This window comes from Leopardus geoffroyi, chromosome B2, assembly GCF_018350155.1.
Source record: "Leopardus geoffroyi isolate Oge1 chromosome B2, O.geoffroyi_Oge1_pat1.0, whole genome shotgun sequence".
Classification (NCBI taxonomy): Eukaryota; Metazoa; Chordata; class Mammalia; order Carnivora; family Felidae; genus Leopardus; species Leopardus geoffroyi.
Window position 1 is genome coordinate 64,800,333 of NC_059332.1, and position 12,787 is coordinate 64,813,119.

At 37.3% G+C, this 12,787-nt stretch overlaps 2 long non-coding RNA genes across 8 annotated transcripts in view; one reads left to right on the forward strand and one right to left on the reverse strand.

Annotated features, from left to right (window-relative positions):
- The window catches only part of LOC123608597, a 395,339-nt gene that overhangs the window by 69,190 nt on the left and 313,362 nt on the right, over positions 1-12,787 (forward strand). The gene's annotated exons all lie outside the window — the stretch shown is intronic.
- Positions 4,732-12,787, reverse strand: part of LOC123608598 — an 86,695-nt gene continuing 78,639 nt past the window's right edge. For 3 of the 4 annotated variants that reach the window (XR_006717326.1, XR_006717322.1, XR_006717323.1), the window contains 2 exons: positions 6,553-6,622; positions 4,732-5,123 (listed from right to left, as the gene is read on the reverse strand). This is a non-coding gene — a long non-coding RNA (uncharacterized LOC123608598). Of the gene's footprint in view, positions 5,124-6,287; positions 6,435-6,552; positions 6,623-12,787 lie in introns of those variants that run through there. The other variant, XR_006717324.1, reaches the window with a different exon arrangement.

The window sequence follows — 12,787 nt, forward strand, 5'->3', positions numbered from 1 at the left end:
CTTCACACTTAATCCTTACACAGCCCTATGAGATAGAGAATATTTTATCGTTCACAATTTATATGTAAGGAAACTTGAAGCACAGATTGCCTATATAACTTGCCTAAGGTCATATGGCTGGCCCATCAGTAGTCTGGTTTAAATGCAGATGGGTTACTTCAGAGCCTAGCTCTTTTTCTTTTCTTTTCTTTTCTTTTCTTTTCTTTTCTTTTCTTTTCTTTTCTCTTTTTTTTTTATTTTTCTTTTCTTTCTTTCTTTTTTTTTTTAGAGACAGAGAGAGAATGAGTGTGTGCACAAGCAGATGAGGGGCAGAGGGAGAGGGAGAGAGAGAATCTTAAACAAGCTCCACACCCAGTGTAGAGCCCAACATGGGCTCAGTCTCACAACCATGATGTCATGATCTGAGCCAAAATCAAGAGTCCAAAGCTTAACCAATTGAGCCACCCAGGCATTCCCAGAGCCTAGCTCTTAATTCCACTGCTCTACTACAGTGGTATACAATAGAAAGATTTTGTGAGTCACATATGAAATTTTAAATTTTCTTGTAGTCATGTTTTAAAAAAGGAAAAAGAAACAGGTATATTTAATTTTAATAATATACTTTAAAATTCACCAATGATGTCTAAAATATTACCATTTCAATTGTAATGAATATAAAATTTTGAATGAGATATTTTATACATTTTTTTCATACTTAATCTTTGAAATCCAGTGTGTATTTAACTCATCTGTTCATCTCATTTAGGACTAGTTACCTTTTAAGTGCTCAATAGCCACATGTGACTGGTGGCTTCCACATAGAGCACAACTCTGCTACACATTCAGCTAAAGTGACTGGATTTTCTGTTTATATCTCTCTGTTTATATAATCCTTTTTTGTTTTTGTCTTGGCATCTTCAAAAATGTAGAGATCTTGAGTACTAAAACTGAAAGTAAATTTTTTTAAAAAAGGAAGAAAACAGTTGTAATATTGTCATTGTTTTGGGATTTCTAATGATGCCTAGGAAAGCTGATGTTCTTCATTGCCTTCTGTCAGATTTCTGAAATATTTTGAGTTCAACTACATGCCCATTTAAGAACATAAGGCTCATTTACCATATTTCCCCTTTGGCCAAGCAGAAATCTAAAAATAAATTCTTAAGTTGTTAGGTTTGACCTAGCTCTTTATATAAATATCCGTTTGCAGTTGTTGTTTTAGCAAAAGAAGAATCCAATCTCCCAAGTCTTTTGGTTCTAAAAACTTTAGGAAACTGATTTCTTCCCTGAACACTTCCTTCCTCTAAATCACATACAAACTGAAAAGAAAAGGAAGTGAAAATTAGATTTTATTTTATTTTTTCTCAGAAGAGGACAAAAAGACAACCTGCCATCTTCACATACAACAAGTTCTTTGCCATTTCCCTTCCCACTATCAAATTTTAAGTGATGATTAGTGTATAAAACATCAGTCCGTTAATATGAAGTTTAACCTGTAAGCTGTGCAGATTTTTTTCAGGAGTAAAGTAACATGTCATCTAAGAAGTTTAGAAGTGCCCTGTGGGAAATTACCATGTCACATATACCGCTATTTGGATCCCAGGCAATGTTTCCCCCAGTACTTGATATAAGTAGACAACAACAGACAGGAAGTGTTTGTTGAATTAAATTTATTTTAATTAATTGGAGGAAAGTCAAGAAAAATATGCATACACTATTATACAAGAAAAATGGTTTGTTATTTCAAAATATATTTGTGGAAACAGTAGATATATTTTGATTAGAAAGAAATGACCTATGTGAAAGGAGGATGTAAAGATGTGGTAGAAACTACTAGAACTTGAAACGGTGACTGGCTTCTAGAGGTTCCTCCTTAAGCCTGTTTTTAAATGAAACTTCAATATGAACATAATGTGAAAACTAAATATAAAATTGAAAGTAGAAGAATAGGGGCGCCTGGGTGGCGCAGTCGGTTAAGCGTCCGACTTCAGCCAGGTCACGATCTCGCGGTCCGTGAGTTCGAGCCCCGCGTTGGGCTCTGGGCTGATGGCTCAGAGCCTGGAGCCTGTTTCCGATTCTGTGTCTCCCTCTCTCTCTGCCCCTCCCCCGTTCATGCTCTGTCTCTCTCTGTCCCAAAAATAAATAAACGTTGAAAAAAAAATTAAAAAAAAATAAAAAAAATAAAAGAAAGTAGAAGAATATACAGGAAGGTATTTGTACAATTTTGGACAAGGGAAACCTTAAGTAGTAGGTAGGAAATTTAGAAAGAAAACACAGTTATATTTAACCTAGCTATATAGCACATGTATATAGCAGATATTTACATATGTGTGTGTGTGCCCATATGTATGTGCGTACATATTTAATACATACCTTATACAAAGCAATGAATCAGGGCAAAGAATGCGCAATTAAAATGACATCCTAGTTAGATAATACATTACTATTCCTGATATACCAATGTCTACTAAAAAAACAGCAAGTTATAAATAAAGAAAATGGACAGCAATCATTTTCTTCTTTACTAGTGAAACAGGAAAGTGCAAAGTACTCAAAAAGTAGATAAAACTTTTCACCCATCATATATACACATGCACATACATACACACACACACACACACACACACACACACACACACGGAAACATCATCATGTGCTAGTGAAGTAGGCCTTCCACATAGCAGCTGGAGTGCACATTGCTAAAGTAAATATAGTAGACTTCACAGAGATTTCTGTTGAACAATGTCTATGGATAACAATGCTAGCTGCCTTTGCTCAAATCATTTTAGCAGACTGTCTCTCACAACTGTGTGTGGGGTAAAGTAGAATTATATTCACTATTAAAGTTATGTGTCCTTATATGTATTTTAAAATTTGAAGTGATATTAACTAGCTTGATAATATGCCTTATGCAGTTAGCTTCAACTGACATTTGGTGACTTCAAATCAGTGTCCCATTTTAGGACATTGATTTGTCGTCATTGAAAAGAACTCGATGCTGACTTTGAAGGTAATTCCAAAAGAGGAGTTTCCAAAAATATTTGGACAATGATAATGTCAATCAAATAAGCTCACAGCCTCTAAAGGTGACTACTTTAACTGAAACAACAGTTATTTGGATGGATAAATTCCGGCATGTTTATAAAAATGAGTAACATTACTTTATAACCAGACTCAAGGCAGAGTAATGAAAAAGAGTTGAAGTAATGTAGGTGGGAGTGAGAAAGCTTCCAGCCCTCCTGCTGGTCTTATGGTGAAGCCTTAGTAGTTCTAATGGTTCTCCGCTTGGTTAAATCTCAATTTTCCTGGCCTTGTTCCAAAATACTGGTGTAGTGTTTCTTGTTTTTCATTTATTTCTATGCTTACTCACATTTTCAGGCCATCACCTAAATTCTTTTATTAGTTCAGTTTTACCTGATCTCAGAAGATTTTAGACAAAAATGCTCTCTAATTTTATTTGGCTGTCACTCTCTTCTTGAGGTCCTTAATAACAGTTCCTAAGGCAGATAATGTTTTCCAATAAATACTAAAATGAGTATTTTCCCACATTTCCGCTCAGGGCTGCTGTGTTGCATAATTCCAGGGGTTGTTTTCCTTTGTCTTTTTGAATAACCCCACACCACACCATACACACTCGGCTCACAAATGACACTCCCAGGGCCTGTGGGATGCAGCAGTCTTGTCTTAGCTTACCCTTATGTGGTGGGCTTTATGTCTAAATCTTTAAAGCTTCTGGTCTAAAGGGGAACTTCTATATCGCAGTTACAACAGAGTTCTAAATATTTTGTCCACAGTACTTTAAAAACAATTATGTCCAATGAGTTTATTTTAAATCAATCATATTTGATATTTTACAGAGGAGTATGCCATTTATAAAATATTAAGGTAGAAGAAGGTGTTACTTATTTTTCAGAAGATATGTCTCCTTGGGCTACATTGAACTGTAGGTGTCTATTATAGGGTCCGTTGAATTCTTCAGTTGTTTGCTTCTAATGAAAACACATACGGTGTTTGGAAGGATTTCTATCCAAATAAAGCCTTTTGATTAGCTATGTTAGAGATGGTGTCCAAAAGTATCCATTGTCATTCCCCACACCCCCAGCTTCCCTTGCAGTTCAATTGGCCTAGATGACTGCTTTGTCAATGGACTTTGGACAGAAGAGACTGGTATGGCTTCAGGCCAAAGCTACTAACTGCCTCAGTTGGCCTCCTCCATCTCTTCCCCACTGCAGTGGCCTGGAAGGCCTGGTGCTCCAGGTGGGCTGCTCCAAGTGGGAGGATGCTTCCTGATGGGGTTCAGACTGAGATGTGAGCAAAAAAGAAATCTTTAGTGGATTACACTCCTTTGATTTGAGAGTCAGTTTGTGGTTATTGTGGTCTGGCCTTGTCTAACTAAAACAATACATATCATGGTTTTAGGGACTATAGAAAAAAATTTATATGTATATTCTGTGTATTCTAATGTAGTATATTCTAATGTAAATATAATTGTATTTTCTTTCTAGATTTCTTATCGATCTTAAGATCTCTCCCTTGACCAAAATTATACAAATATTCTTCTACATATTCTTCCATTTTTATTTTTATAGTTTTTACATTTTCTTCATATTAAGATTTCATTTAAAGCATTCAAATGTATCTTACACAAGATAACATCTTAGATTGGATGAAATATTTTTGATCATTTGAAAGCATTTTCAGGTCTTATATCACCTTCAGGTTGTTATTATGTGAATCGGTTGTCATTGATCTGTAATTATCTTTGATGATAGAGTGCCAGGCCATGACCCTTTTAAGTGGCTGCACCAACTTTAAATTTACTTCTTATACTTGTTCTGAACATTATGTCCTGGTTAATTGCCCATCCTTTGGAATTCTGACCCCATTAAATGTTCTTCCATCTTCACCCTCACCTTTCACACTGGACTTTGTCCTCAGCATTGCTTTTCCAGCTATAACTTCTGGATTCCTAGAGCACTGTTTTCAAAATGTGATTCATGGACGATTCATCTTTTTCTTTTTTCTCCTCTGTTGCATGAGGCCTCCACACCCCAGCCTTGGACTAACAGGCTCTGTGTCTGCATTCAGTGAAACCTCTCATTGCTGAATCTCCTGCTGTGTTTATTTAGGCTCCTCAATCATTCAACCTTTTGGGGAGAGAGTCAGTCCTCTTAGGTGGTAATGATAACAGAGTACAAAAACCATCATCATTACCTCTTTTCCAAAGTTAAGGTTAAAAACCAACATCATAATACACTTTGAAAATTCTAGGAGTACTTAGATTACTGAGCAATTTTCACAACTATTGGACTTTTCATGGGTCCTGAACTCCCAAGTGAACAGTTTGAAAGATTCTTGTTCATAAGTTTATTATTAACAAATAGGTAACTTTTAACATGCCACACATAGTTTTACAGTTTGGTTACAGTTTGTGGTCTGGAAGCCACTAGCTGAAACTCTGAGATCCCATAGGAAATTACTACTTCATACAGGTAAATTTTTTCCTAGACGCCAGGATTCATTATATTTTAATGATTTGTCTTTTTGAAGATACCATAGTAGCAGTTTTTTTCTTAGTGAAAATAAACTGAAGTTGTACAAAGGAAAATTATAAATGTTCATCAAGAAAAGAATAGTTAAATAAGTTATTTTTATTTGTGTAACGTAATCTCATACAACTATTAAAATAAAAAAATAGAAATACAAGGTTGACACGTGGAAGATTAGCATGAAAAAATGGCCAAAAAAAAAAAAAAAAAAAGAGCAGAGCACAGTGTTTTCTTTACTTTGACGTTACAAATCCCAACCATACTCCAGAGTAAGGTTAGCTGTGTAGCTATTTTGAATTCAGGTTGATCGGTGAATATTATTCATTTTGGGAGATGAACTGACAAAGGGGGCAGTGCTGTTGAGGATTCTATTTCCATGAGAATTTGAATACCTTTCCTAGGGTGGCAGGGTTGAATATGTTTATCATTGGTCCAAGTCACTGAGACTCACAATAAATATAGACAAGGGAGGATGAAGAGGGCATGGAACAGGGGTAGCATGTTGCCATTGGGAAGTTCACCAAATAGACATGATGAGAGCCATGGTACCTAAGCTATGTTCAGAGACACTGATAAAAGTTTGGGAAAGGGATGGGAGTAGGCAGAGTAAGCATCTCTAGAGCTCATTTAGAGGTGGCAGAACTGGTGGCAGAACTGGCCTTGCAAGCTCGGGCAACCATCTCAAAACTCTTCATCTTCTCTCACAGACATATTAGGATATGGTTAGGATTATTCTGGATACTGTGATAGGATGCAGAGTAGGCTTATTAACACAATAGTGGGTTTTTTTTTCTATGTGTGTGTTACATGGTCAGAGGGTGGTTTCCCTCTGTGGTCATTTACGAACCAAAGCTCCTTGTATGCTGTATCTTGACCATCTTGCAAGGCATCAAAGTTCATTGCAGCTAACTGACAGAATGAGGAAGAGAAAGCAAGAAGTCACTAGTTTCCTAAAATCTTGGGCCTGGAGGTGATCTGTGACCTCTATTCTCACTCTGTTGGTAAACCAAGTCATATATAGACTCACCTACATGTCAGTGGGGCTGGGAAACATAGTCTTTGTCTGGGTCCAGGTCTCCCAGGGACACATGTTCACTCTGAAAGAGAGGACAATACATTTTCATAGATTGGTAGCTCTTTTTCTCAAGTAGGCAAGAGGGAGAAAGTTTTGAAGAGGAAACTGAATTGGAAGGAGACAGCAGGCATTTCAATTTTGATTAAATGCTTATTGAGCTGCAGAGCTGGCAGAGCCATGCTGGTGGAACCCCTGAGACAGAAGATGAGGGAGAAATTGGGAGATCTTGATATATATATATATATATATATATATATATATATATATATATATACACACACACACACACACACACACACACACACACACACGCACACACACACCGCAGTTAGGGGCTAAATGTGAATGTGAAGACTGTTGTCTTTTTCTCACCTGGTGATTTCATCAGGCAGAAACCTCACTGAAGCAACTGAATCATGAAGTGTGTGGCATCCTTGGTTTTGGATACATGGGAAGAAAATGGGGAAATGCTCCTAATCCATCAGAGGGCCCATGCGGCCACCTCAGGAGTTCCTTTGGCTCTGTAAGAAGGTACTTAGAGGTTGGAGAAGAGTCAGGGACATGGAGCTGCTCAGGGAGCTGCTGGCCAGGCAAGAGGATTCCCCACTCAGATAGAAGTCTGAAGACAAAGATTGCTGGTGTAGCCAAAAGGGGCATATGGTTGACCCTTTCTGGAGGTTTCCTCAGTAAAGGAAGATATCAAGCTGAAGATGAAGAGTACCCCTAAGAAATCATGCACAGCATCTCTTCAGAAGCCATCATGTTGATAGAGACTTCAAAGAGTAGATTTGAAGGTTACCTTCTCCCATTAACAAGCAACCAACTATGCTGAACCCCAGCCATTTTTCTCTATTTCTTCTTCCCATATGACAGTTCATAGGAAAATAGTTGGGAGGAGTAAAAGAGCAGACCATGCCTCTAAAGAACTACAGATCCCACAGGCCAAAGACTGAACCTGACCTGTGGGGAAGGGAAAATATAAGAGTAGAATTTTAAGTGAGAAGAACTGAATGATGCTCTTTTAATATCTGAAAGGGACCAGAAAGCTACAAGGATTTTCTAGAGATACAAGGGCTTAAAAAGGAAATTGTATAGATTATGGTTAGATACAATAATAGGAAAGAAACAAAACAAAATAAAAACACCTCCCCTCAAAACCGGCATGTTACGTATGTCCCTATCAAGACCAGACTTGTTGAGTGAACTGGTTTCGTAAACACATAGGCGTAAAAGCTGGAAGTGAGGCTAGAAGACACCACTCTCCTGCTGGAATTTGCACTGATTGACTCATAAGGGGCTCATTAATTAACTCATATCTGCCAACACATGTTTACCATGGAGTAGAGGTGGACTGTGTACCTGTTAAGCTTTGTAGCATTTTGGAGCCCGAGTGGTCTTGCTGTGGAGCAAGGAGGGGTAGGGGAGGGAGAGAAGGAGGATCCGTTTTTCTCCCTCCAGGTGGCATTTAGAGTCCTGGGGTTGGTATGATTGGCTGAGAATTGCCCCTTGGAGCAGCAGAGACCAGGGAGAATTGGGAATCTAAGTGTTTAGGAACCAGGAACTCCTGCATGAGCAGGTGAGGTCTTGGCACTAAGGAAAATCAGTTTGTTGGGGAAAGCTGAAGATGTATGAGTTTCAAGGATGAATAATTAAGAGGAATGTTTATTCATTTTTATTCAAAAATGTATTAAACATGTACAATGTGTTACACACTATGGTAAATGCTGGGAATGAAATTGAGAGGAAAATATCTAAGCTCTGCTGGGCTAAATTCGTGAAAAACAAATACAGGGAGCTTTAAACAGGCACTTGATCTGGTCTGAGGGTGGAAGATGATGGCTAACGATAGTGACAAAAAAGTGCAGAGTGTTAGGATAATGGGAAACAGTGTTTTTCATGTTTAGGAATTCCTTTAATGTTGTTTTAATAATCCTTTCATAAGAAATAATAATCATTGAAGGAAATAAATGCAAATCTTGGCACAGCGAACCAAATGGATAACGGCTTTGTGTTTTCTCTTAGAGTCCAAGGAAATTAAAAATCATTTAACTCTCTGATGAAACATCTTCATCACCTCATTTTTATTTTCACTGATTAATCCAGAGGACATCTTCCATTTGTTCATTTCCCCTTTCATTCCATTTCATGCTAGGTCCTGCCACATCCTGTTCATTTCCCCTTGAAACAAATCATGTTAAAGATTTCTTCCTGGTCTCTGTTGTAATTTCAAAATCCTTAAGTAGTTTCAGAGGAAGACAATTAAACAGAGGTGAAGATCTATCATGCTTCCTTGTTATATCCTGAAGTTAAGAGGAGGAGGAGAGCTGCAGTGGCTTTTAAGGCATGAATCAAGCTGGTTATCTGAGAAACTCAAAAGACAGGGGTGCTATGAAAGCAAATGATGAGTATCTCATGATTCTTTTTTTTTTTTTTTTTTTAAATTTTTTTTTTTTTTCAACGTTTATTTATTTTTGGGACAGAGAGAGACAGAGCATGAACGGGGGAGGGGCAGAGAGAGAGGGAGACACAGAATCGGAAACAGGCTCCAGGCTCCGAGCCATCAGCCCAGAGCCTGACGCGGGGCTCGAACTCACGGACCGCGAGATCGTGACCTGGCTGAAGCCGGACGCTTAACCGACTGCGCCACCCAGGCGCCCCGAGTATCTCATGATTCTTAAGCAAAGCCTGAAAAGTAAATTTAGATGCCCAGGTGGATTTGGGGTGAAGCTGAAAAGGCTCTGATATAGGCATTTCAGGTAAGTGTGAATTAGAATATCCCAAATTCATACCTGTTCCTTACACTTACACACACACACACCCCACTACACACAGGGATTCAAGATATATATATATATCTATATATATATATATATAGATATAGATATATAGATATATATATATAGATATATAGATACTAAAAGAGATTGAACATTTATAACTAGCATATGGACAGGCTAAAAATGTAAAATTATTAATAAATTTAGACCTTAGTAGAAACACTTAAAAGCCTAGTAACATAAAATTTACTTCAGGAAATAAGAGCTTTCTGTTCATTTCAATGTAATACCATGAGCAGTCCACCCTTAATGCAATACACGTGATTCTCCTAGCTTCATGATCTAGATGCCAATCTAACTACAAGAATATAAAGCAAAAATATTCTCATGGACCTGAATTGAGGAAGTCCTCAGTGATTTGTGCAATCCCAGTCTACTGCTGTCCAATGCAAGTTGGAGTCCCTGACAGTGGCTATTACTAGGGAAGTGGAAATTTTGACCATGATTTCAAAGCATAGGACGAAGTGTAGGGTGAAGAAGTGAAAGATACACAGAAAAGCAAGAAAGACTAGCAGCAGGTTCATTCCCTTCAAGGTTACTGGATAAGATAAATAAATGCATAGCTGTAGGTAATGTATTCCCATATTACAAAACAACTATTTTGCTGTCTGCAAGTACTTTGTTTTTCTAAATTGGCTCCTGGGCAATGTAAAATTTTCACCTCACTTCTAAGTGTCCATTTAATAATCTAAATTCAAGTAATTATAAAAAGAGAAGCCATATATTTTATAGAAAAATTGCTGTAGTTTTATGCTAAACAAGAGGTCTTTGCTTAGGACATTTATTGGTGATATAGCATATTTCAGTAGTGAGAGAACTAATTAAAACATGAAAGAAATCTTTTATAAAAGTCAATAAAATATTCACAAATATGCACAAAAATTGACTTACGTGAACACTTAATGCAGTGTTTAAAATACAGAAATTTTACATTACTTGTTTCACTTAATATGGTATCAAAGGCATTTTCCTGTCTTACCCTTAACTACTTGCTTAGCATGTATATTTTTTCAAACCTGGTGTATTGCTCCAAGTATGGACTTGGTATAGGGGCTATGCAGGTGTATGGAAATTTACCAGGACATTTCTGTTAATTAGGTAATTAATTGGTTTGTTGGAAACTTCTGGAGTCTTGAGAAGATAAAGATCGACAAGTAGAAACCCAACATATTACCAAAGTTGAAGGCTGTACTTTATGAGAGATGGTCTTACTAACTGATCATCAGAGAGATTTACCCACCATAAATGCAATGCTAATGCCAGCTGGGTCTGCCTAGCTATGGGGGCCTGCCAGGTAGGGTTTATGGATTGAGTTACAGAGGGCCTCTCCCCCAAAGATGATAAAGGATAGAACTGAACTGAACATGCCAAATTTATTATTAAATTCCCACCTAATAAATTACTCTACTTCCCTCAGGGAGAAGGGAGTGAAGAGGAGGGAAGAGGACAGGAGGGTTTAGGGAAAATCCCTCCTCATTGAAACCAGAACAGCTGAGAAAATGTGTTTCTCTCTAGTGGAAATGACTCCTTAATCCCTTCAGATTTTTTTCATTCAACACCCTTGGTGGCTGCAGCACATGGTTCAAGGTGGCTTTGAGGGATTAAGCATCAAAAATTCAAGATGGGTAATGCAATGCAATTGGTAGCATTGTTCTGTATTGCTTTGAATCTTAATGTTTTTGTAGGGTTCTAGGCCCAGAGCTGTGCTAATATGCTTGGATGTATTGGGCTTATTGTAAACTGACTAACTTGTAAGAATGCTGACAAATAAGCAGCTAAGATCTTCATACTTAATTTTAAATGGTCCAGTTCCACAAACAAATCAATGGCAGTTTGTCTTGCCTACAGATGTTTGCTCAAATATATCAGTTACATCATCATTCAGAATGTTACACCCCAGCTTTTATTCTAAACACAAATGAGAGATATTTCTGAGTTCTTAGAAGCATGGGAAATGTGGTATTCTTATAAGATACAAACATTAAAATTCCTTCAGGCATTTCCATTTCTGTCACAATATAAACCAAAAAACAAACCCTCATCCCCCACCCCCAGGCTGCTAATTGTATTGTTTACTGTGAGGATCAAGTGGGTTATGACTGCCCAAAATTAAAGCAGTTTTTAGTAAGAAAAGCAATAAATGAGAGATTAAAAAGTTAAACTGTCTCTATGCCAAACTAACAAATTGTTTTTATAAAACCTACATACAAATCTTAGTTTTCAAAATGGTGTTGAAGAAACAAACATGGCTGAAGTACAAATATGGGTAGCTGTTATCCTCAATTCCTACTGACATATAATAAACAAGTTTTAAAACAAAAGTAATTGAGGACTTTAAATGAAATCCTGTGAGCTAGAAGTCTTAACATTTAGTGATTTGGTGGCTTCTAGGAGATTTCTTACAATTTTGAGGGAGCAAATTGTTCCTGGCTGAGATCTGTGAGTACATGCAGGGACTGAGGGTGGCTGACTAGAATTCCAAAATAAAAGTGGGTATTTATAGTGTGCACAATACTATATATTAAGGCTGACCTGTAGTTGGGCCATTTTCCCCTTCATTTCTAGAAAGGAGCAAGGGTGCCCTCTTGGGACTTGGTGAAAAAACTTTTCCTCATACTTTCTTGAATTCTTTGGGCCCTCAAGTCAGAAACCTCAAAGGCCAATGGCAAATTTAGGCTGAAATGGAGCCTGAGAAGTGATAGCAGCTGCATAATTCACTCAAGTGAGGGTTTCAAATGGTGGCGAATCTCACCTCCAACTGTCCCATGGGCCCTTTCTAACAAAGGATGGCATTACCATGCTGGCCTGCCTCATCTCCCTAATCAAAACACCTTCCAGCTGCTTCAGTGACAAGTTGACTTGTATTTTTACTCTTTTGGCAAAAAAAAAAAAAAAGTGTTCCCACACAATACTGTTTCTTAAAGTGCCTTGAAGTTAACATAATGTATTTTCTGCTTTAGCCATAAAAACTGAGGAATCTGAGAATTGGAAGAGCATTATAGGTTATGTAATTTAACCTATTTGTTCTAGCAAAGAAGAAATGGAGGGTTGGGACTAATGTAACATAATTTAAAATCCCAATGATTTGAATCTAGATCTTGGTTTTCTAAACTCCAGTTGAATTAATTTTCTGTTACATAAAGTATACAACAAATATGCAAATAAGTCAGGATAGGTATTATTTCTATTTTATAGATAACACTATTAAAGATCATGGAGATGAAGTGATTTTTCCAAGATTATATGATGAAGTTGGGCCAAAGCTAGAAAGGAGCCCAGTTCCTTGACTTCCAGTTAGGATTTTTTTACACACACTCGTGCACAAACACAAACTCAGAAACAGACATATT